The sequence below is a fragment of the Papio anubis genome, chromosome 10 (genome assembly GCF_008728515.1).
Source record: "Papio anubis isolate 15944 chromosome 10, Panubis1.0, whole genome shotgun sequence".
In the NCBI taxonomy this organism is placed as follows: Eukaryota; Metazoa; Chordata; class Mammalia; order Primates; family Cercopithecidae; genus Papio; species Papio anubis.
The window spans coordinates 66,889,907-66,913,696 of record NC_044985.1 but is presented as its reverse complement, the minus strand read 5'-3'; the positions used below and the strand labels follow the sequence as shown (position 1 = coordinate 66,913,696).

General features: G+C 35.3%; 1 long non-coding RNA gene across 1 annotated transcript; it reads right to left on the bottom strand.

Annotated features, from left to right (window-relative positions):
- Positions 1–10,787: 10,787 nt before the first annotated feature.
- Positions 10,788–15,297, bottom strand: LOC103876367. Its single transcript, XR_002516187.2, has 3 exons — positions 12,603–15,297; positions 11,936–12,100; positions 10,788–11,540 (listed from the first exon to the last, which is right to left on the bottom strand). It is a non-coding gene; the product is annotated as an uncharacterized LOC103876367 (long non-coding RNA).
- Between the last annotated feature and the right edge of the window lie 8,493 nt (positions 15,298–23,790).

Here is a 23,790-nt window from a genome sequence, read left to right as displayed (position 1 = left end):
ACTTATTGATTACAGGCATTGAGCTATCACGTATTCCAATAAGTAATCATGCATTCCACAAGCTTAGCGAGTATAGAGCAAGATAATGAGAAACAAGATGGGAAAGCTTTTAAGCAAAGAAGGAAATAAAAACGTGTAACTGTGAGATGAGTATTTCAAAATCAGGCCAATATTTAAGATTAATTCCAACACAAATATAGTAAATTTTTTGAATCACAAAAAACAAAGTTAATTGAAAGTTTGTAATTAATAAAGACAACTAAAACTACTGAAAGTGCCAATTTTTAAACTATAGACAACATAATTGACCTACAAGAATTATTTGAACAGTTTCTGACACTTCTGTAAAAATCTGATTTTATTAGCTGCTGCTGCCAAGGAAGGCACCAAGTTAAAATGAAAATGTCATACAAAGTGCCCTTCAGCATAAAATCACCAAAATGTTCCATGCTATTAACAACAAGCACCTTGATTATTCACAGAGAACTTCATTTCAGTGCCTTTGACTGAAAAGGGGTTAACTTAGTGAACAGTGTCCTCCATTTACTGCATACTTTCTCTAAAGCCCTGGACATTTCCAGCTGACAAATACAGACACAGTTTTCATTTTCAGAAACAACATTAGTTTGCTGCACCATTGGGTGAAATCCAAGCATTTAGTCAGGCTTGTTTCCCTTGCTGCCTGGCTTAGCACATGTAATGAGAATTATGTCTTTCACTTCCATGCCAACTTGAATACATTAGAAGCAAGAATAACAGAGTCAGCACTATATCAAGATAGACAAGCCCACAGAAAATAATCTAATGTGTCCTTACCCAGGTGGCATTCAACTTCTAAACACTGTAACTAATGAACCACAAAAAGCTAATGACAAACTACAGTTTCACATTAGTCTCAGAAAACTTCATAATGTAAACTATTAAACCCATTTGTCCTTTTTTTAACCCATTTGTTCTTTTAAGCAGAATAACCTTAAGATTGCCCAATAATATACTCAACTATTTTTTGCCATTTTGAAAATAAGTTATAAAAGTAACATAGAAATAAGATTAGACTTTATTTGAAAGGTTAAAAGGGTAAAATATCACAACAAACAGAATATAATTTTCTAAAGAACAGTTAGGATCATGAAAAGTAAATCTGGATACCCATAATTTTTCACTTAGTTTTATATATAAATTTTGGACTTTTTTTCAGTAAAGTGCTAGGATCTAGACTATATTATTTTGCATATATTTTCTAATTTTAGTTTTATAGTCCTAAATGAAGTAGATACTTCATTATCTTAAAATAAGGATTTTAAAAACTGAGTCTTAGAGAAATTAAGTAACTTACATGGATGGTCTAGAATCCAAATTTTCTGCTGAGTTATTTAATCGCTAGGCTATATGACCTCCCTAGGAAGTTTTGTCCTTTACAAACAATCACCACATGCTTCTATCATTTTCATTCTATTATATTATTTAATTTTATTTTATATTATTCTATCTCATTTGTTATAGGTTTTCATTGTATTTGATTCCTAGTTCTTATACTCTCCAAAGATAAGATTTTTCTTATAGGAGTTAATATTGATAAACCCAAATTTGCACCGTTTCTTGCTTTTTTTTTTTTTTTTTTTTGAGACAGAGTCTCACTCTGTTGCCCAGTCTGGAGTGCAGTGGCATGATCTTGGCACACTGCAACCTCCCCGTCCTGAGTTCAAGTGATTCTCCCACCTCAGCCTCTCGAGTAGCTGGGATCACAGGCACGCGCCACCAAGCCCGGCTAATTTTTGCATTTTTTTAAGTAGAGACGGGGCTTCGCCGTGTTGGCCAGGCTGGTCTGGAACTCCTGACCTCACGTGATCCACGTGCCTCAGCCTCCCAAAGTGCTGGGATTACAGGCGTGAGCCACCACACCTGGCCTCTTGCATTCTTGAGCTAACACAACTCTTGCTGTTTCATTAATATTCATTCATTAATTCTGCAATTTTTGTTTGTTTGTTTTGTTTTTTGGCTACTGTGATAGATACTAGCTATCCCAATGGCCACTCACAAGCCCCTTCCCCTTGCCTCACCTCTGCTTTAGAATTTAGATATTTTCAATATTCACTTTCCAGACATCCTTTGGGGTGGCTATATGACACGGTTCTATTCAATGAGAGGTAAGTACAAGTCAGCTGGGGAGTTAGAGAAACATCTCTGCTGCCTCATAAAAGTGATAAATGTTGCTAGTACGACCCCTTACCTCCTCTTTCTGCTTCCCTTGTAAACATAATGCCTGAAACTGAGGCAGCCATCTTATGTCCATGAGTCAAAAACGTAAGGACAAAGAACAACACACCAAAGCAGGCAGTGCGGATATAGAGAAAAGTCTTGAGACTTTTCCTTAACCATGTGACAACTGACACCTGAGATTCTTGCAAAGTATCAGTGAATATCATTTAGTTAAAGGCTCTCATTTGTATTTTCTGTATCCCAGAACCAAAAAGCAATTCTAACTCACGCCGATGCTGACCGTATTCCAGATACAGCAGATGTTCTCATGAAGCTCACATTCTCCTGGAAAAGACATTTAACAATAAACAGGAAAAGAATGTTAAGCACTGTGGAGAACAATAAATATTCAGGATAAGGAAATAAAGAGTGACAAGAAGTGCCTAAGGGAAGTTTCTCTAAGGAGGTGGCATTGAGCTGAATAAATATGGGACCCAAAAAACATGCTTTGGAGAAAATTATTGCAAGCTGAGGAAACAGCATCTACAAAGGCTATGAGACAAAGAAATGCCTTACATATTTAAGGACACACAAATGGTCAGTATGGCTGAAGCCCAGTGAATTAGAAAGAGCAAAACATTGCCACAAAAGTAAGCAATTCAGTTAATATCCATGTAAATTTATTTGAAAGCCTTTTGTTTATCTGGAAGCATTAAACTTCTTAAATCACCACTCAGTTAACTTTTGGCAATTTGCTCCCCTGCACTAAAAGTTTTTTGTAGAACATTATTTTATCTCAAATATCATTTATCCGTGACAACCTTGGAACGATTTCAAACACACATTCACCTATTTTTAAGGACAGTAATGATACCAAAAACTCTTCAAAGTTTGACTTTAGAGATGCAGGAGATGAATGGTGCTGGCCAGTACCATAAAATCAGCTCTCTGAACAGAGGTCTGGCATATTTTTCACACTTATTTCTCTAAGATACTGTCGATACTAACCTACAGCACTTCTTGGTTTTTCTTTTTAACTGAGTTAGCACCAAAGAGTAGAAAAAATTAAACAATTTCCTCACAGCATGTTCAGAAATTTTGACATCCACATTTAATGATGAACTATGGGATTCCTTCAAGCCGCCATCTGTGGGCAGAGCTGCTTTAGGAGCAGCAGTGCAAAGACTTTGGATATTTCACTCCATGAAGAGACAGCTGGTAGGATTTAAAAAAAAAAAATGCACTAATCTAATCAATTAATCTGGTTTCCATTTTCCTTTGTATTTGCATTATGGAAATAAGCTAAGGATGATTGCCTTTCGCCTTGCATCTAAGAGGGAAAAAATGATAGATTTGCAAAAGAGTATAACAGTTCTGCAAATGGAATCGGAGGGAAACAATGTATCAAGTGGCTAGACGGGATTCTCTTTTAAGTATTCTCTTTTCATGAGGTTTGAAATTTTAATATTAATGTGCAGGTGATCAAATAAGTCTTCAATAAAAGCATCATAAGGCTAATTATTGAATCAGAGGATAAACATAGACACATCCATAGAAATAAAAAATATCATATTATGTTTTCATTTACATTGGATTGAAATATTTATGAAAGTTTTATTCCATCATAGGAGAAAGTTTTTCTTTACAGAGGAATTTCAACTAATAAATGTTGAAGGAATTGTAACATTAAAATATGACCATTTTGCAACCCAAATGAAAGCATTGATTCAAGCAATAACCATCCATCTATAAAACCATTAGGTCATAGGTTGATGGCAAACTTTTCAGTCGGAGGCATCAGGATGTCACCACCAGAAATCACTGATCAATTTGTGTTACAACTAGTGGGGCCACCTGGCATAGTACCTCCCAATGTGATTAATAGAAAGCACGTAGACCCACCTAAGCAATATTCTGACCAAGAAGTTGAATCTGAATCTAATCAAACTCCCAGAACTTTCATTTACAGGAAATAGATGGAAACGAGGAATAATGATAATATCAAAAGAAAGCAGGCCGGGCCCAGTGGCTTAACCCTCTAATTCCAGCACTTTGGGAGGCCGAGGAAGGTGGATCACCTGAGGTCAAGAGTTTGAGAACAGCCTGATCAACATGGTGTAGACCCCATCTCTACTAAAAATACAAAAAATTAGCCGGCCATGGTAGCACACACCTGTAATCGCAGTTACTTGAGAGGCCGAGGCAAGAGAATCGCTTGAACCTGGAAGGCGGAGGTTACCATCAGCGGAGATCTTGCCACTGCACTTCAGCCTGGGTGACAGAGCAAGACTCCGTCAAAAAAAAAAAAAACACCTAATCCAGAGAGCATGAGCATTTTATAGAACACCTATAGCAAGTCAGTAGCCTGGAGAAAAAGCTAATGAGGAGAATGCTTTACGTGAAAAGAGACTTCAGAGGTATGACCCCTCCAAACGTGTCAACTTGTTTGAATCCTTATTCTGAAAAATCATTTCTAAAGAGACTTTTTAAAATTAGGGAAGGGTAATTCTGAGCTGTGTATTAGGTGACAGCAACTGATTATTTTTAATGTTCATTATGCTAGTAGTACTATGGGAAAATAGTTTTTTGTTTTTTGTTTTTTCCCCTTAGAAAGGCAAACTGAAGTTTACAGGGAAGAACTGATACTAAGTGTGGAATTTGCCTTAAACTAAATCAGCAAAGAAGTAGGGGGTGGATGCAGCAAACACAGCAAAATCCTCATAATCTGAGTGATGGGTATAGCTTATTGAACTATTTGTCCTATTTTTTCCTATTTGAAAGTTTTCATAATGATTTTTAATGCTCATTAGTCAGAGCTTCATTAGGTACTTTGTATGAAAATGTTTTTCTAGGACAAATGATATTAGCAAAAGGCAATTAAAAAGAAAATGTACGGCTGTTCAAAATGCAGTAATAAATACAAGCTGTCCTGTATCCATGGTGCACCACAGGTAAAAAGCCATTTGCATTTATATATGAAATCTTTTCATTAACTATTTATGAAATGTATCTACTATCAATCCCTGCTTAATAAAAGAAATAAAATATTTAAAAATTAAAGAAGGGCTCAGAACTGATCCTCAGTTCGTATCATTTTTAAGAAAATAAGTCATATCATAGCATAAACATGCAAATAAGTTTTACCCATTTAGAATTTCTTACAGAGCCATATAACCAACTATCTATAGACTTCCACAAATTTAAACATCAGTCCTTTTTTTATAGCTCTGGAATTTTGTCTGTTTAAAAGGGATCATTGTAAATCACTGCAGTCTTTTCAGAGAGTAATCTGGCAGTGTATGGCAAAATATTAAAATATTCAAACACTTACATTTTGAAATCCTATTCCTGGGTCTACATCCCAAGAGGAAATTGTTCAAAAGAATTTTTAAAATAGCTGCGTCATAGCCAAGTCTGTATGATAGCAAAACTTGGAAATAATGTCTAACCATTAGAAACACTGAAGTGAACCAACTCAGTGAAATACTATGAAAAATATGAAGATTGTATAGATATATACAGTAGTGTATATTCATACTATTAAGTTGATGGAAAGTATAACTGTAAATTCACTAATTTAAAGTGATGTTTTTCTAACACTTTTTAGCTGTGACTTGGAATATGCAAAGGGCATGCTATGTAACACTCTAGCTTAGTTTCCTTCAGAGGGTTATCATCAAATTTTATCAAAAGCAATAGATAAATATTAGCTCTTATTCTTATTACTATCATTATTTAGTTTCTTAGAAGGGGTCAAAAAGAAATGTAAAGAATAGTATGTTTGAGACAAAGGAAAAATAGGTATCACTTTTGTAAAGATTTTTTTTCAAATCCTATATTGTTTAAAATTTAAACTCAAAGGCTAAAGCTGAATCATATACTTCTCAAATTTAGGATGACTTCCTTCTCTAGATGTATTTGATTTACCCAGGCAGTGTCTGTGTCTGACACTTCAGTCAATCAAAATCTGGTAATTAAATTTAACAGTACACTTAATGTGATAAATTATAGTCAGAGATTTTCTGTTAACCCATTCCTATATTTCTGGGGGAAATAATTGTCTATGATTTACTTATACACTGCTTAATTTCTTTTTGCCAATATTAAATTTATATATTTGTCGTCGTATTCATAAAGTGTGTAATCCTGCAACTTTTTTTTCTCATACATTTTTTTTCAATTTTTTTAATTTTTATTTTTTGTAGAGATGAAGTCTCACTTTTTTGCCCAAGGTGGCCTCAAATCCTCTTGCCTTGGCCTCCCAAACTGCTAGGATTACAGGTCTGAGCCACCGTACCCACGTCTTTGCCTTGTTTTTAATCAAGGTATATTAGCATCATAAAGTGACCTAGAGAGCATTAAATTTTGAAAAGTTTAGAAAAGTTTCCAAAAAGATCATTTGTACTTTTTTCTTTTTTTCCAATTTTATGATTATTAGTTCTTTGAAGGATTGTTATAACTCATCTGTAAAACCATCTGGGCCTGGATAAGTGTATGTGTGTGTGTATATCATAGTGTATGTGTGTATATCATATGGTGTGTGTATTTCACAGTGTGTATGTATGTGTTGTGTAGACTTTTAACTACTGATTCACTTTCTTTTTACATATTTATACATATTTATTTATACTATAGGTATATTCAGATTTTCTATATCTTCATAAACCAATTTTCTAGAAAATTGTCCATGTTTTCTAACTATTCTAGTTTATAAGCATATATTTGTTTATGCTAGTCTCTGATGATGTTTAAATCTCTGTTGTATCTGTAGTTCTACCCACTTTTGTTCCTAATATTATACATGGCTTCTCTCTATCATTCTTGTCAAAGACTGTCTATTTAATTCATCTTTTAATATAATCAGCTTTTGGCTTTGTGAAGTTCTCTATAATTTGTTTTCTAATTCACCAGTTCTGCTCTTTACCATTTCTTTCTTTCACTCCTTTATGTTTGCTCCATTGTTCTAACTTCTTAAGTTGAATATTCACCTTATTAATTAGTCTTTGGTTTTTTTTTCTATGATAAGCAGTTAAGATATAAGATTGAAAATAGCTTCAAGGCAAAACTTGCTACTGTTTAAATATGTGTTCAATTATAGGAAACAAAGATTTATGGTTAATAATTTCAAATGGAGAAATAATAGATTATCGACCATCTAAATTATTTCATAAATATTAGTGAATTGGTGTGATAAATAATGTTAAGTTAGCAAAGTCAGGTGACGGTGCTAACTTGTTCGTCCTGTTAAATAAAGCCCATGAGAAATGGCAGATAGAAAAGGAGAGTCAAAAATTTGACAGCTATATTGCAAAAGAACTCAACTTAGATAAAAGTCAGATAAGAAACAATAACAAAATTGCCAAGACATCTGATCTACAGTGATGGCGTCTCAAACTGCAGGTCTTCCACACAGGGCTTAGTTAGTACTCATTAAGTGTCTCAAGCAAAGTTTTTTTCAAGCACACCTTTCCCTTGCTTAATGACTTTCGTTAGTATCCGAAAACCCTAACATTAAGTAAAGAGCATTTAAATGGGAAAAAAAAGTTTTCCTTAAATTTAATGGAAAAATTATGATATGTTTCATCTCAACACAAGATACCCAATTTTCACAGCTAGAAAAATATATCAATTGAATAAAAATGTGTTCTTATTAGTAATAAACAGCAATTTGGGAGTAAACAAATACAGCTTATATATAAATGGCAATGTTGTACTTGCTTTATTTTTCTTATTTCTGAAACATTTTTTTCACTAATATTTCAAACTTGGAGGGCTCATGATTATTTTGCACTTAAAGTAAAATTATCCCAGAAAAACACCTTTGGGTAAAATATAGATTAAGTATAGAGAGGCATAACAGACAGAAGACTCCCAGAAGATACTGCATCTTCATCTCTTGCTTAGAGATGAAGAGAATAGCAGGCAGAAGTACTTTAGAGTATGTACAGAGAGGAAAATGCTTTGGATTCATCCATACATGGAAGGCAATTCAAATGTGATCCATATATTTGGAGCTGACTAAAAATTGTTATGTCAAGTACATTGTCAAATGTGTCATTGCCTGAAATCACAGTGTTGAAATATCTGTTTATGTAGTATGTTTTTTGATGAAAAGGTTGTTAGACAATTTTTTAAGTCATTGTCCAAAATATTAGCATTTTGCAAGAGTCATTCTAGCAAAAAGTTGTTCACTGAACAGTCATTATAGAGGGTAAGTCCGAAGAGAGTTACAAATGGGAAACAGATTATTTACTCAATAAGAATGTATTAAATGCTTACTTAAAGCAAGTTGGACTGTTCATGTAATCTAACCCTTAGGATTATTTAACTACCTAGTTTATCTTTTATTGAGATTTTGCTAAAGGAAATGCCGTAGGCTTAACCGCTTTAACCTGAACTATGGCTTTCCTTTGGGAAACTTCCACAAAACAAAAGGTATATCATTTTGCTACAATTTAGCCTCACTTTTTAGAAGAGAGTAACAGCAACTAACACTATTAACCATACAATATCAAGATAAATCTCATATGTTGAAAAATAATTGCTACAAACCAAGAGAGTCTCTCTAAAAGAAAATTATATTCATTCAGGAATAGGACATTGCTAAGGGAATATGAGTGTCATAGTAAACTATGTGCATATTCACAGAGATAAAAGAAAATAATTTTTTTAAAGGAAAAATGAGGAGGATTACACAATTGTTTTGAGATAATTTTCTTTGGCTACAAGGATCAATAACAAGGGTGACAGTAGCCCAGGCAGTTGAACCAGCAGTTGCTGGGCAATACTTCTGTCCTTACAGAAGTATTTTTCTTGCAAGAACTCAGTCAATATTAGGAAGACAGCACCAAGCCATGAGGGGTCTACTCCCAGGACCCAAACACCTCCCACCAGGCCCCACCTCCTGCACTGGGGATTACAATTCAACATAAGATTTGGATGGGGACAAAGATCCAAACTATATCACATTCTAAAATAATAGTTCTGATAGCTGTATAATAGAGAGCAAAATAGAGGGAACAAGCATGGATGCAGAAAGAACCTTCAGAAGATCAGAAAGTGGCCCTGTGAGTGCTAATAAATGGCTACAAATAGTAGTTCCTACAGCAGTCTATAAATAATAGCTATTGTGTAGGAACCATTTTTTTGAAACCCGGAAGTAAATCACTAGGTTAAGAGAGCAGATGCTGAAATTTCTTCACAAATCAATTCAAGTCCTCAGACTGATGCCTGAAATTCACTAAACTAAGAGACTATGATATATGGTCATTCAGGCATAAATGGAGACAACCCAGGCAAAAAGAAGAAAGAACAATTCAAGGAAATGATGAAATTATAGCACTTGATGACAGGACTACGAGAAGGAATCATGAACTATAACTCTGAAATTGTCACAGGACTCAGAACAGAGGCCACATAGCTACTAAGCAGCATGTGTCCATTTGGAGGTCTAGATTGTACTTGTTTGAGTTTCCTTATCAAAAACAAAAGTTCCCACCTCATGGTATTGTGAAGATTAAGTGACCTAAGAAATATAAGCACTTAGAATAGTGCCTCAAAAATTGTAGGTGGCTCAGAACATATACAAACTTTGTTTAAATAAATTTAAGTGAAATGTCAGGCATCTCCCACATTTTGTTTTGTTTTCCAATAATAGCAATTCCATATGGCAAGCTAGAAAAACTGAAGTTAATATTTACAATGTCTTTTCAGTATAAATACTGTTGACAGATGACTTAGCTGCCCCATTTTCTCAACTTTTATTTTTCATCAGTTATCTCCTTTAGAAATCTTATCTATTTTGTGGCTCCTCATTGAGTTTAATAAGATACTTACTCTTAATAATGTAATAACTCTAGGTAAAACAGTATGAATAGTTGAAATTTATTTTCTAAGTTAATACTATATTTAAATCTCTAAATAGAGCTTCTTTGCAAGACTAAGGTCAAATTACAAAATAATCACCTTTGAGACAATGAGTAAAGATCTGTACACCTGAGAGAAAAGGAAACGGCATTCTTACACTCGAAACATTTGGGAAAAATGATAAAAAGAAATACTTTTATTTGAAGTATGATTCGTGCTACTCTTCCAGCAATTGCAAATACAATAGAAGTATTTCATTACATTTCAATACCAAAATTATAAATCAAATAGCTATTTGGAGCCATAAGTATTTACCATATATAATGAATTTTTCAGTCACAAGTGCTGGTAGGAATCAGCATTAACGTTTTTATTCTCTTCCTTTTAAAAATGGCTAAATGATGAATATAGTTATCACAAAGAGATTAAGGGATTGAAAACCTTTGAATTGTTACTAAATCCTGAATCCTGTTCTGAACTTGAATTTGCTTTTATGGAAAATTAAAGCACTAGCAGTTTAAACCCAGTCTCCTTTTTATATAAATGCCATTTATTTCTTGAAACTTGCTTTTAATAATTGCTTAACTCATTTAAATGCAAGCAGACTTCTTAGTAGGTGCTAAAACTGTGCACCAGGACTGAGGGTAAAATTAAATGACTCATTTCCATTATGCTCGAAGCTGAAAACCTTTTCTTGTTATTATGTTGTGAATTCCACCAAATAACTCCACAGTCATTTATTGAATTTTTCTTCTTTCAGACATTCACATTCCAAGCTATTGTATAGTAAGTGAACTGGTAACTTTTTTCAATATACTTCAAAATTTTACTATAAAATGCCCTGTAGCAAAGACAATACTAGCTACTACCTAGCAGTGGGGTGAGCTAGTTTACCCTTTCTAGAGTTTCACATTTAAACGAAGTCCAGAAACATAAATTAAGAACATCTTAAATGATACTATAGATTAATATTCAGCAAAGAACACATTTGCCATTAACTGATTTTGAAAAAAAAATGTCTGCTTGAAAGAAAAAAAAATTAACCATCTCTCCTAAACAAGTTTTCTCTTGTGAGTCACCTTCAAATATAATTACCAAAGTCACAAAGCATCTTTGCTCTTTTTTTGCAAATATAACAGTTTCTATTCCTCTACTTATATAATTCTAATGAAAAACAAAACAGAAACTCTACAACCACAAAGGTAAAACCATGCAATTGCTAAATGGCAATTGTCAAAGGTTAAGAACAAAATATCAGTAATAAACTCTAAGAATTCTGGTAATTGTTGGAAAAATATCTGTGAAAGATTGATGTGACTATATGATGGTGGCTTGTTAAAGTGAATTTTCTAATCTCCTTTAAAATTTTTCTCAAGATCAGCCTGGTTTTAGATGAAGAAGTATTTTAAGTTATCAAAAACTAGTAAAAACATGTTCTTCATATGCTTGGCAAATTGCATTTCTGGCATCTGGTCCTGAAAAAGAAGACAGCAGGGCATCAATCAATTGATACGACATCCCACAGACTCTGTTACAAGATGAATTAGGGCAGTGTTATGTGCAATACTATTAAAAACGATATGAGCATCCTGGCTAACACGGTGAAACCCCATCTCTCCTAAAAATACAAAAAATTAGCCAGGTGTGGTGGCGGTCGCCTGTTGTCCCAGCTACTTGAGAGGCTGAGGCAGGAGAATGGCGTGAACCTCGGAGGCAGAGCTTGCAGTGAGCCAAGATTGTGCCACTGCACTCCAGCCTGGGCTACAGAGCGAGGCTCCATCTCAAAAATAAAATAAAATTAAATTAAAATTAAAAACGATACGAGGTCATAGTATAATTTTTGTAGGTATCTTTCACTTTCTTCTTTTACCTTCTATATTCAATCTGTTGCCATGGGCTGTCATTCTTCTATCATCTCCCTTCCTTCTCTTATTCTTTCTTCTCCTTTCGCAGGTTTTCACTATGTTATACCTGAGTAATTATGGTATTTTCTTAGCTCAGTGGATCTCAGATATCATTCTGAATATCTGCGCAGCTATAAAACAGAGTTACAGGTAGAGGAGAAAGTGAGAAAACAGAGGCAATGTAGTAAGTCTCTAAGAACATCAAGTTTATTCATCTTAGTGTTGTGTCCTTTACCCTGGGAGAATGTCCTTCCTGCTGATTTGATGTTAAATTTTCATTCCTGTATGAAATAGTGAAGACAGTATGTGGTAATTTACTGTTTATATTTTGTTGTTGAGGTTTTCTAAATATTCTTTCCTTCAAGATAAATAGTTAACAACTACATGTTAGTCCTCAAGAATTTTCTGGGAGCTTTACTAGCTTATGAAATTCAAAACTCTGCAAAACAATATAGCTGATCTCCCTGAGTTTATTTGCTTCCAAATTCACCATTTGTTAAGGTTTAGGATGCTCTGCCTAAAACCCAGGATTAGACCAATCAATTAATGCTCAAGAAATTTTAATACCTCTTTGTTGCATTCAACATGTATTTCAACACCCACTGCAACCACTACAATCTAGCCTTATTGTACCTGTTCACCTTCTCTGGTCAGGTAAGTGTCCTCACTGTCTCCCATACATATTGTCCTTCTTTCAGCTCCAGGCTTTTCATCATATTCTTAACCCTTGGGAGAAAAAAAAAAAAATCACTCTTTCTCAAATTTAAATACACTATTCCAATAAGTGGTTGCTCATCCTGTTTGCTTGTTCTAGTTCTCTACTAGAATCAAATTTCCTGAATTCATTTTCTTGGTAAGTAAGCCAGTTAATCTTCTTATTACTGTCTTCACTATTTCCAGTAGCCTGTGCACCTTCTCAAGGAGACCACCTTTGAGAAGAATTTGCTCTAACATAAATTGAACTATGGAAGGTAAAGCCTGGCTTTTTAAAATCTGAGTAGTCATGTTTCCATTACTTTCAGTTCAAAAGCTATCTAGAAAACTCAGATTTTTGCTTATCGCATACATTATCACACACGTATCAGTCTTACAAATAGAGCAGTGTTTTGCAGGTTCATAGGTATTAATAAATGAGACAGAGATTCCCAAAAAATTTTGTTATGAATGTGTTGAATATTTTAGGACTAACAGAAGCCAAAATCAACAGACTGTGGCTCTATTTAAGGTAACAATCATATCCAATTATTTCTCTCACTATTTTAACTCAAACTCCTTTAATTTCTTCCCATTGCAAAAGAGTGTTAAACACCCATCCCTGCATTAAAGACAACACAACTGTGGTATGAAATAGTATCTATTAAAGTGTATGGTGGTTCCTTATTGCCAACCTAAATTCATTTAATGCAAAAAGTTATTCAATATACAACATTTTGGAAAGCATCAAAATTGCTTAAAATTGTTGGAAATGTATAATCCTGTAATGTTTGAACAAAAATGTCAATTAGAAAAATAAACCTACTTTAAAGAATCACTGTATCTGTGTTGTCACTTTTGTACACATACTACACCCAAGTGGCTGGGGCATAGTAGAAATTGCTCTACGTTTAGAGTCAGAAAACACACACACACATGCACACACACACACACACCCTGTGGCAAGGTGAATGTGGCAATTTGTCTCTTTTGAGCTTCAGTTTCTTAATCTGTAAATAGGAGGAAATCAACTACCCTTCAAAAGTTGTTTGATCCTGTCTACAGGTGTCATGATGAAAAAAATAAAAATAAAAAACTTGTTTGAAAATTAAGTGAGGAAATGCCTATGAAAAAAAATTTGCAATATTGTTGTTTCACTACAGGGAAGTCTCAATTAAACAATGCTTCATTAAATTTGTGCTCAAGTATTGTGACTACCAGCCAAAAAAAAAAAAAAGAGGCAAGCTGCCTGCAGTCAGTATCTCTACTGGAAAAAAATAAAGCGAACGTGAAAGAAAACACCTTTTACATCTTTAAATCTTGCAACCAATGGTAATATTTCAAGTGACACAAAAATATTTTTATTGTGCAAGTTTCTATTTACTGCTAATTTTAAAATATTATTTCTTATTCCATCCAGTTTAAATGACAGGTTCGCCTTTCTCTTTGGCTGACACAAAAGTAATGGCTCAACCAATAATCGTGCACTGTATTATCACATACAATGAAAGAGATTTAGGCAGAAAATAAAACAATCTAAATTATATGTGATTTTCATAAAAAGTCTCTTTGCATGAGCTACTTCAGTAGATTGAAGAGGTCAAAAGTCAATTTGCAGTAGGCTGAAGAGTGGATAAGAGGTGAGGAATTGCAAATGGCAGTTATATGCTTTTCTTTTAAGACATTCCCCTGAGAAAGGATGGAGGAAGCTGTGATGGAATCTACAGGGAGGCAAGGCGATAAGAGGGAGGGAAAGGAAGGAAGGAGTAAAGAGGTACTTCAGTTCAAAGTGAGCAGGGAAAAGGGAGGAGACAAATTTGTGGGATCAGAATTCAGATTTCTATCAGTCAATGATAACAGTAAGAGCCTCACTTCTGCTACAGCCCACACTTATGACTTCTTTTTTTTCTTTAATTGTTCACCATTTGAAAGAAACTGTATACTTTTTCACATTGCATAATACACTAAAATCACAAACGACCCACAAAATGCCAAGTTAAAGGAACACTTTCCAATCTCTATTTTGCAACGAGGCATTTGACATCTTCATCTTCTTGAATCTTCTTTCTCTATTCTTTTTAAATCCTTTTTAAAGTCTCCTTTTCCTAAGACTCTCCTTGAATCCTTAGGGTAGACTTGGTTATGGTGTGGTAACAAATAGTTCAGTGACCTAACCCAACAAAAGTGTATTTCTGACTCACACTGCAAGTCTGGGACAGGTCTTGAGGAGTTTCACTATTGATAATCACTAAGGAAAACAGATTGACAGAGGCTCCATGTCAACATGTTACAGAAAGGGGACCCAATCCAGACCTCAAGAGAGGGTTCTTAGATCTCGTGCAAGTAAGAATTCAGGGCAAGTCCATAAAGTGAAAGCAAGCTTGTTAAGAAAGTAAAGGAATAAAGAATAGCTACTGCATAAAGCAAACCTGAGGGCTACTGGTCACCTGTTTTTGTAGTTATTTCTTGATGATATGCCAAATGAGGGGTGGATTATTCACGCCTCTTCTTTTTAGACCATATGGGGTAACTTCCTGACACTGCCATGGCATTTGTAAACTGTCATGGCACTGGTGGGAAGTAGCAGTGAGGATGACCAGAGGTCACTCTCATCACCATCTTGGTTCTGGTGCGATTTAGCTGACTTCTTTACTGCAACCTGTTTTATCAGCAAGGTCTTTATGACCGGTATCTTGTGCCGACCTCCTAACTCATCCTGTGACTTAGAATGCCTTAACTGTCTGGGAATGCAGCCCAGCAGGTCTCAACCTCATTTTACCCAGTCCCTATTCAAGATGGAGTTGCTCTGGTTCCAATGCCTCTGACAAACACATTTCAAATCGTCAAGGCAAGGAGAAGGGAACCAGCTGATTGGTGCATTGCCTGTGCTGAGAAGTGACACACATCATTTCTGGTCACATTCCATTGGCCAAAGCTAGCAGTGTGGTTATAACTTCACAGTGACCAGAGAAATGCAATCCTACCCCATGCCCAAAACGAAAAGAACGGAAATATTTTTAAACTGCCTCTGTAACTGCATCCTCTCCATCTCACTGCAAATATTTCTCAAAATTTGATTCTTGACCTCCGATTTCCATTGTGTATATCCTTCCTGAGTGACTTCATTCACTTCCTATATGACAATGACAACCAAATATACGTCTTGCCCAAACCTCTCCCATAAACTCTGTAGACAAATATATTTCTACTTAGGTATCCCCAAAGCATCTTTAACTTACCACCCTTTCCCATTTCCTGTAATGAACTGTTTGCTTTTTCTTCCTATTAAACTATAACTTTCTTTACATCATAACTGTGTTTTATTTATGTTTGTATCCCCAGTACAAGCAAAATGCCTATAATCTAAAAAGCATTCAATAAACAATATTTGTTGAGTGAATGAATGAATGATGGCCATATTTATGGTGTTTGCATATATTCTTCAAAAGCCTCAGATGGATCATGCAAGACTTAGGATTCAGTGCCTTAAACTGAATGAGTGCCTGCTATTGAGCAATGTGCTTTAAAAGTGAGATGCTAGGAATGAGGAAATCAGTCAACAAACATATATTGAGCATCTACTATCTGCCATGCACTATTTTAGGCATGTTTTTGTTTATATCAATAAACAAAACAGACAAAAATTCCTGCTATTTGGGAGAAGAAAACAGTAAAAAATAAGCATTATATAATATAAACATTAAAAGGGAAATTGTATAATATGTTAGTGTGAATTAAAGCATGACAAATGGCATGAGGGGTCTCAAAGCTAGAGATAGCAGTGAATTTTAAATATAATAAATAGAGTGATCGCAGTATATACATCACTGGAACAGTAACATTTAGGCTGATTTCAAGAAAATGAGGAAGTTAGCTGTGTGGCTCACTGGGTTTTCGGTTGGCAGGAACCACCAGTAAAACAGTTCTAAAGTGGGAGCATTCCTGGGATGTTTGAGGAACATCAAAGAGAAGAGGGTGGCCAAAGCTGAGTGAGAGAGCAAGGAGGAGCTGAGGTCAGTGAGGAAACCATGAGAGAAGTGGCCAGACTTTGAAGGCCATTAAAGGTTTTGAATTTTGCTCTGAGGGAAATGGAGAGCCATAGGACAGTTGTGAGAAGTCCATGATCTGACTTTTTCACTTTGTTGAGAAAAACTGGACAAAATGATCTGACATATTTTTAAAACATGGTTTGGTTGCTGTTATGAGAATAGATTAAAAGAGGTTGTATTAATTACCTATTCCTACATCACTAAAATTTTCAAAAATATATCAGCTTAAAACAATAGATATTTATCGTTAATTCCTGTAGGTCAGGAATTTGGAAGCAGCTAAACTGGGTCATTGTGGCTCAGTCTCTTAGAAGGTTCACATATCAGCTGAGGCTACAGTCTCCTCCAGGGTCAAATGGGGCCATAGGACTCATTTTTGAAATGGCTGAACCATGTAGCTGTGGGCAAGAGGCTTCAGTTCTTTGCCATATGTTCTCTCTATTGGATTGCTTGAGTGTCCTCAAAGCACAGCAGCCAGTTTCCCACAAAGCAAGAGATCCAAAAGAAAGAAGTCACACTATCTTTGCAACCCAGTCCTCAGAAGATATACACTCTCATTTTGCCTTATTCTATTTGTTGGAAGCAAGTCTTTCTATTCCTCCCAACCCCAGCTTTTTCCCCAATTTTCTTCTTTCCTGAGCTTCATTTTTGAGAGAAATGTTTAACAAGTGATACTCCATTTTCTTTTTAAGAGTTGGTGTCTCTCTAGATTGTCTAGGCTGGAGTGCAGTGACTATTCACAGGCATGGTCATAGTGTACTACAGCCTTGAACTCCTGGGCTGAAGGGATCCTCCTGCCTCAGCCTCCTAAGTAGCTGAAACCACAACCAAATGATTGCTGTTTCTATTCAATCTATTTTTATCACAATTTTGACTTGTATTCATCCTCAATTATTTAAAGAATTAAAAAGTAAATGTAATTGTCTTCAAAGTGTTCAAATGTGGATATATTTGCACCAAAAATGTAAATTAAATTAGGTGCTAGAAAACTGAAAAATTAAATTATTCCTCATTGTATTAGTCAGGCTTCTCTAGAGGGACAGGACTAATAGGACAGATGTATATATGAAAGGGAGTTTATGAAGGAGTATTGACTCATACGATCACAAGGTAAAGTCCCACTAGAGGCCGTCTGCAAGCTGAGGAGCAAGGAAGCCAGTCCGAGTCCCAAAATCCCAAAAGTAGGGAAACCAACAGTGCAGCTTTCAGTCTGTGGTCAAAGACCTGAGAGCCCCAAGCAGATCACTAATGTAAGTCCAAGAGTCCAAAACTTGAAGAACTTGGAGCCTGACATTTGAGGGCAGGAAGCATCCAGCATGGGAGAAAGATGAAGCCGAAAGACTCAGCAAGTCTAGTCCTTCCAACTTCTTCTGCCTGCTTTATTATAGCCCGCTGGCAGCTGATTAGATGTGCCCGCTCAGATTGAGGGTGGGTCTGCCTCTCCCAGCCCACTGACTCAAATGTTAATCTCCTTTGACAACACCCTCACAGACACACCCAGGAATAATACTTTGTATCCTTGAATCCAACCAAGTTGACACTGGATATTAACCATCAGCCTCATGTTTTCAAATAGTTTGTTTCTCTCTTAAAACATTCAAAACTATTTCTTAAAATTAAAAGGCACACATATTAACAGAATCAATTTTTAAATCAAAATTATTTAAAATCAATTTTCTGCCTTTTTGAAAATGTAATTAATATTATTAAATACTTAGAAAAATAGCAGTGCCTGTAATCCCAGAACTACTTGGAAGACTGAGGCAAGAGGATTGCTTTAGCCCAGGAGTTAGAGTCCAGCCTGGGCAACATAAAGTGACTCCCATTTCTTAAAAAAAAAAAAAAAAAAAAAAAGATTTTAATAAAATAAATACTTTAGAAAAATAAAACCATATAAAATTCTAATATTCAATGCTAACGTGTTAGCTGCCAATGTGTTATGCTTAAAACATATTACATTTAAGATTATGTTTAATTTTTAATAAAAATTTAAGAATAGATACATGCAGATAAATATAATACATACGTTCATACATACATAAATACACACACATTTTAAAATAAAATAAATTGCTCACCATTGCAAAATATTTCTCACCAACCATGTGCAACCATTGAGGATACCTTAGTAACACATGAGTACTCCCAAAATCTCAAGCTGGACACAAAGTGAAACAAGAAAATGACACTAGGCACTGTGGGGATCAGCATTCATGCCTTCTGATTGGAAGAATTTGGAAAGTCAATTTGTCTTTTCTCTCACTTACGTGTTTGCTCTGCTCACATTCTCCCCGTGCTTTGAAGCAGTGTCCTTCTCCAATGTGAACACCACCACCACACACAACTTTCACAGCACAAGGATGCAGCTGCATTTTGTTTCAAGGACTTACGTCAAGAGATGCAGGGAAGTCTTCCCTGGGGTTTGAAAAATGAGTCGTAGAGCGAATGTACTGCAGTGCATTTCACTGCAGGCACTTTATGTCTCTCCTCCCCCATGAAAGAAGAATAATAAAAAGGATCAGAAAGGCCCTGCTTCATTGCAACTGTAACCCTGTACCCACAACAGGCTGCTGAATGAAAATTAGGCGCTCTCATCTATGCCCAGTCAGCAGTGAGTAACAGGAACTTTGGGATCCAGGACCTTCTGGAACAGCTGAAGACTGTCACCTTCAGGTAGAGGGCTGAAAGCAGTGTGATGAATGGTATTACACTATTATGGGGAGTATCGTATTTGAAAGAGAATAAAGAGCATGCAAAAGCCTTTGAATAATCTGTCTCCCTTGGTGTCCTAAAATTTCCGTCTCATTGTAATTAAAAGAATCAAAGGAAGGTCTAGCATAAGAAAGAAAATCACCTCTAGTTTTGGCATAATATTTTCTATTTTAAGATCTTTTTTGTTTTATTTTTAAGCCCTCTGCCCTACTTCCTTCGATCTTAATTTCCTTTAGTCTCTAGAGATGGGTTAATTTGTGTAATTGCAGCATATCTTCCATTACGCATCATTCATGGGGGGAAAATCCATAGTTTTGTGTATATCCTGATTTGTGGATATAATCATGCAGAATTTTTATGGCAGTTCAAATCTAAACTTTAGCACTTTTGGGGAAAAACAATATCTTCCAAGAAGGTGGCATGCTTCCTTTTTTTAAAATAGTCACAATATTCCATACTTAGGTCTATGGAAGTATAATGGAGGACTTCATACTTAGTCCTCCATTGGGCACATGATAAAACTGATCCCAGATGCAGTTTTTATTTCACTAAACACAAACTGAAAATGAACATGCTCTTTCATTTGGGAACAAAATTCAATTATAAAGAAACAGAAAATGCACTCTGAGATCAATAGCCTATTACAGTGCCAGCATGTGGGATAATTTCAGCTGGGTTTAATCTACTGAAATATGTGGCTATATACTATTTATTTGCTTGTGCATTCCTACATAAGAAGTGACATACATTTAGTTTAGTTTTATTGGCGTACAAAGGGTATATGTAAAATTGAGTAGTATTCAAAAGCATCATATAAATTCAAAATCAACAAGCTAACAACTCGAGGCAAAAAAAGAAGTGTCTCTATGTGATATATAGATCCTCCTTAAAAATACAATTGGCATTTTAATATTCAATAGTCTGATTTACTGAACATTTTATTTTTTAAAAGTTGATTGGCAAGAGTACAAAAATGCAGTAGGTCTCTGAGCTGGAAATTAAATTTAAAGATACATATTTCAATGTTATACATTTGTTTTAAAGGTAGGAAACTTGTATAGATTATGTAATCCACTTCTACAGTTTCATGGATGAGCAAACAGAGGTCCCGAGAGATTGAGTGACTTGCTTAAGGTCAATCAGCCAGTTCCTTAGAATAAGAAGTGTGTTCTCATAGCTGATTAGTTGGGATAGGAAGCTCACCAATTTGAAATGTCTCTAAGAGCACAGGCTGTGTAACTAGAATCTCAGTTTCTCCACTTATTAGCTATGTGATCTTTTAAGGTTACTGAATCTCTTTGTCCTCAATGCCCCTACTTGTAAAATAGGGATAATTATATTGCCTACCTTTTAGAGCTGCCGTGATGACTAAACAAGTTAATAGATGTAAAGCACTATGAACAGTGCCTGGCACAGCAATGTAAATGGCACCCCCAGAGTAGTACAGCATACAGCCTATGGCAGCCCTTTACATCTATATATATAGCCAATGTACCAAAAGTATTGTGGATTGGATCCTGGAAGAGCAAAAGGACATTAGCAGGAAAACAGTGACATCCGAATAAAGTCTGGGGCTTAATTAATAACCATGCACCAATGTTGTTTTTTGTTATTTGTTTTGAGACAGAGTCTCATTCTGTTGCCCCAGCAAACACAATTCACTGCAGCCTCAACCTCTGGGGCTCAAGTGATCCTCCCACCTCAGCCTCCTGAGGTGCTGGAACTACAGGCACGTGCCACCATGACCGGCTAATGTTTGTATTTTTTGTAGAGACATAGTCCTCCTATTTTGCCCAGGCTGGTCTTGAACCCCTGGACTCAAGCGATCCTCCCACCTCGTCCTCCCAAAGTGCTGGGATTACAGGTGTGAGCCACCATGCCTAGCTTATTTTCTTAGTTTTCAAAAATGTACTATGATGATATACAATGTTAACTTTAGGGGAGACTGGGCAAGGGACATAAGAGGAGTCATTCCGCAACATATACATATAAGTAAACATCACATTGCACCATATAAATATACTGTTATTTGTCAATTAAATCAAGAAAAAAAAGAGAAAACAATGAGGGAAACGAAAACTTTACACTGTCTTTGAAACATTTCTGTAAATCTCAGATTATTGCAAAAAGAATAAAAACAAGTTTATTTTTTAAAATCTAATACAGATTCTAGTCAGCAAGGCATAGTGGTACATGTCTGCAGTCCCAGCTACTTGGGAGGCTGAGATGGGAAGACTGCTTGAACCCAGGAGTCAAAGACCAGCGTGGATAACGTAGACTCCATCTCTAAAAAAATTAATTAATTTATTAATTAATTGAAAAGCTAATATAGACTGTTTATGATAGTGTTACTTTGACTTTTATTTTTAGATATCTGGATTCAATCTGAATTTAATTCACTAGGAAATTTTAAGGCTCTCATGTTATTTATTCTTCACTTAGGATCACAGATGAGTTAAGACTGGACTCTTAAAGCAATATAACAGTCAAGTAGATAATACGGTGTTCAGTAAAAGTTGATAAAGACTTCATCAGTTTTTAAAAATATTAATATCCAAATATTTGGTTTACACAATAAAACATGTATTGGTTAAGCACTAAATACAATGGTCTCCTTTAAATGGTTACAAGATGCGTGAAAAAAACCTGTGCCCTTTTTCTTATCTATATATTCATTGACATATTTTACTTAAAATGTATTTTATGTTTATTGTAAATAATTCAAACAAAAGAGAGACCTAACGTTTCACTATTTAATAAATATCCTCTTCATGCAGCTTCATTTTCTTGTAAACTAACATAATGCCAGGTTTACAGTCTTCTCAGGAAATTTCTCCCTGCATGTCAATATTCACTTTGATCAGGTGCTAATTTCCTATCAAATACATTCTTTCGGTGTTTGTAAAATAAACTTAGTCTGTTCTTAGGACTCCATCACTTTGATTTTATAAACAATGATAAAGGAAGTGAAATCTAGGTTTCTGATATTACCAATGTCCCTAGCTATTCAGTTTTTTCTTACAAAAAATAAGATTTGAACAGCAAAAAAATAAGAAAGCCATCTGGACCCCTAAATTCTGCAATGTTCTAAAATTCTGTTGAAATTTCTTCTAGATTTCTTCTATGTAATTTTCTTCTATGATAATAAACATTGGTACAGTGTTTCCCAAAGGATGGGAGATGGACCACCTGTTCAGGATCACCAGAGGAGCATATTGAAACTGCAGATTACCAACTTAGGCCCCAAATCTATTGGTTCAGAATACCTTATGTTACAGCCAGGAAATGTGCATTTTTAACAAGTTTTCTTCAACTCCCAACCTACTCCAAGTGATTCTTACCCACACTAAATTTTGAGAACCCCTGTGGTTTGGTTAGTCTTAGTTGCAATCTTCAGTGCCTCCTATGCTTTGATCTAGATACAGTATGATATCGCTAATAACATCGAACAAAGGACTTCTTTGAAAGCCTTCACTAGCGCTTGGAATGGGACAATAAACTTAAATTTACAGCAAATATAAATTTAATTAGGAAGAATAAAGACATCTTAGGTTTTATTTTTAATTTCACTGCATAGATTCTAGGGCTACAACATGTTTATATATATATGTGTGTGTGTATATATATATGTACACACACATACATACTAAATGGATTATTACAGTTTAGCAAATTATCATCTCATATAGTTACCTTTCTTTTCTTTTTTCTCTTTTTTTTTTGATGGTAAGAGTATCTAAAATTTATTCTCTTGGCAAATTACCAGTGTATAATACAATATTATTAACTATAGTCCTCATGTTGTACAATTATTATTATTATTATTATTATTATTATTATTATTATTGAGATAGAGTATCATTCTGTTGCCCAGGCTGGAGTCCAGTGGGGCAATCCTGGCTCACCCCAACCTCCACCTTCCAGGTTCAAGCAATTCTCCTCTCTCAGCCTCCCGAGTAGCTGGGATTACAGGCGCCTGCCACCACACCCAGCTAATTTTTGTATTTTTAGTAGAGATGGGGTTTCACCATACTGTCCAGGCTGGTCTTGAACTCCTGATATCAAGTGATTTGCCCACCTTGGCCTCCCAAAGTGCTGGGATTACAGGCATGAACCACCACGCCCAGCCCTCACGTCGCACATTGGACTCTAGATTTACTCGTGGGGCATAATTGTGACTTTGTGTGTCCTTTCGCCTACACTTTCCTACCTCCCATCTCCCAGCCCCTAATACCACTGTTCTACTCTCTGTTTCTACACAATTCATTTTTTAAAAAATTCTACATATAAGTGAGATCACGCAGTATTTTTCTTTTTGTGTTCTGTTTATTTCACCTCACATAATGTCCTCTAGATTCATCTATGTT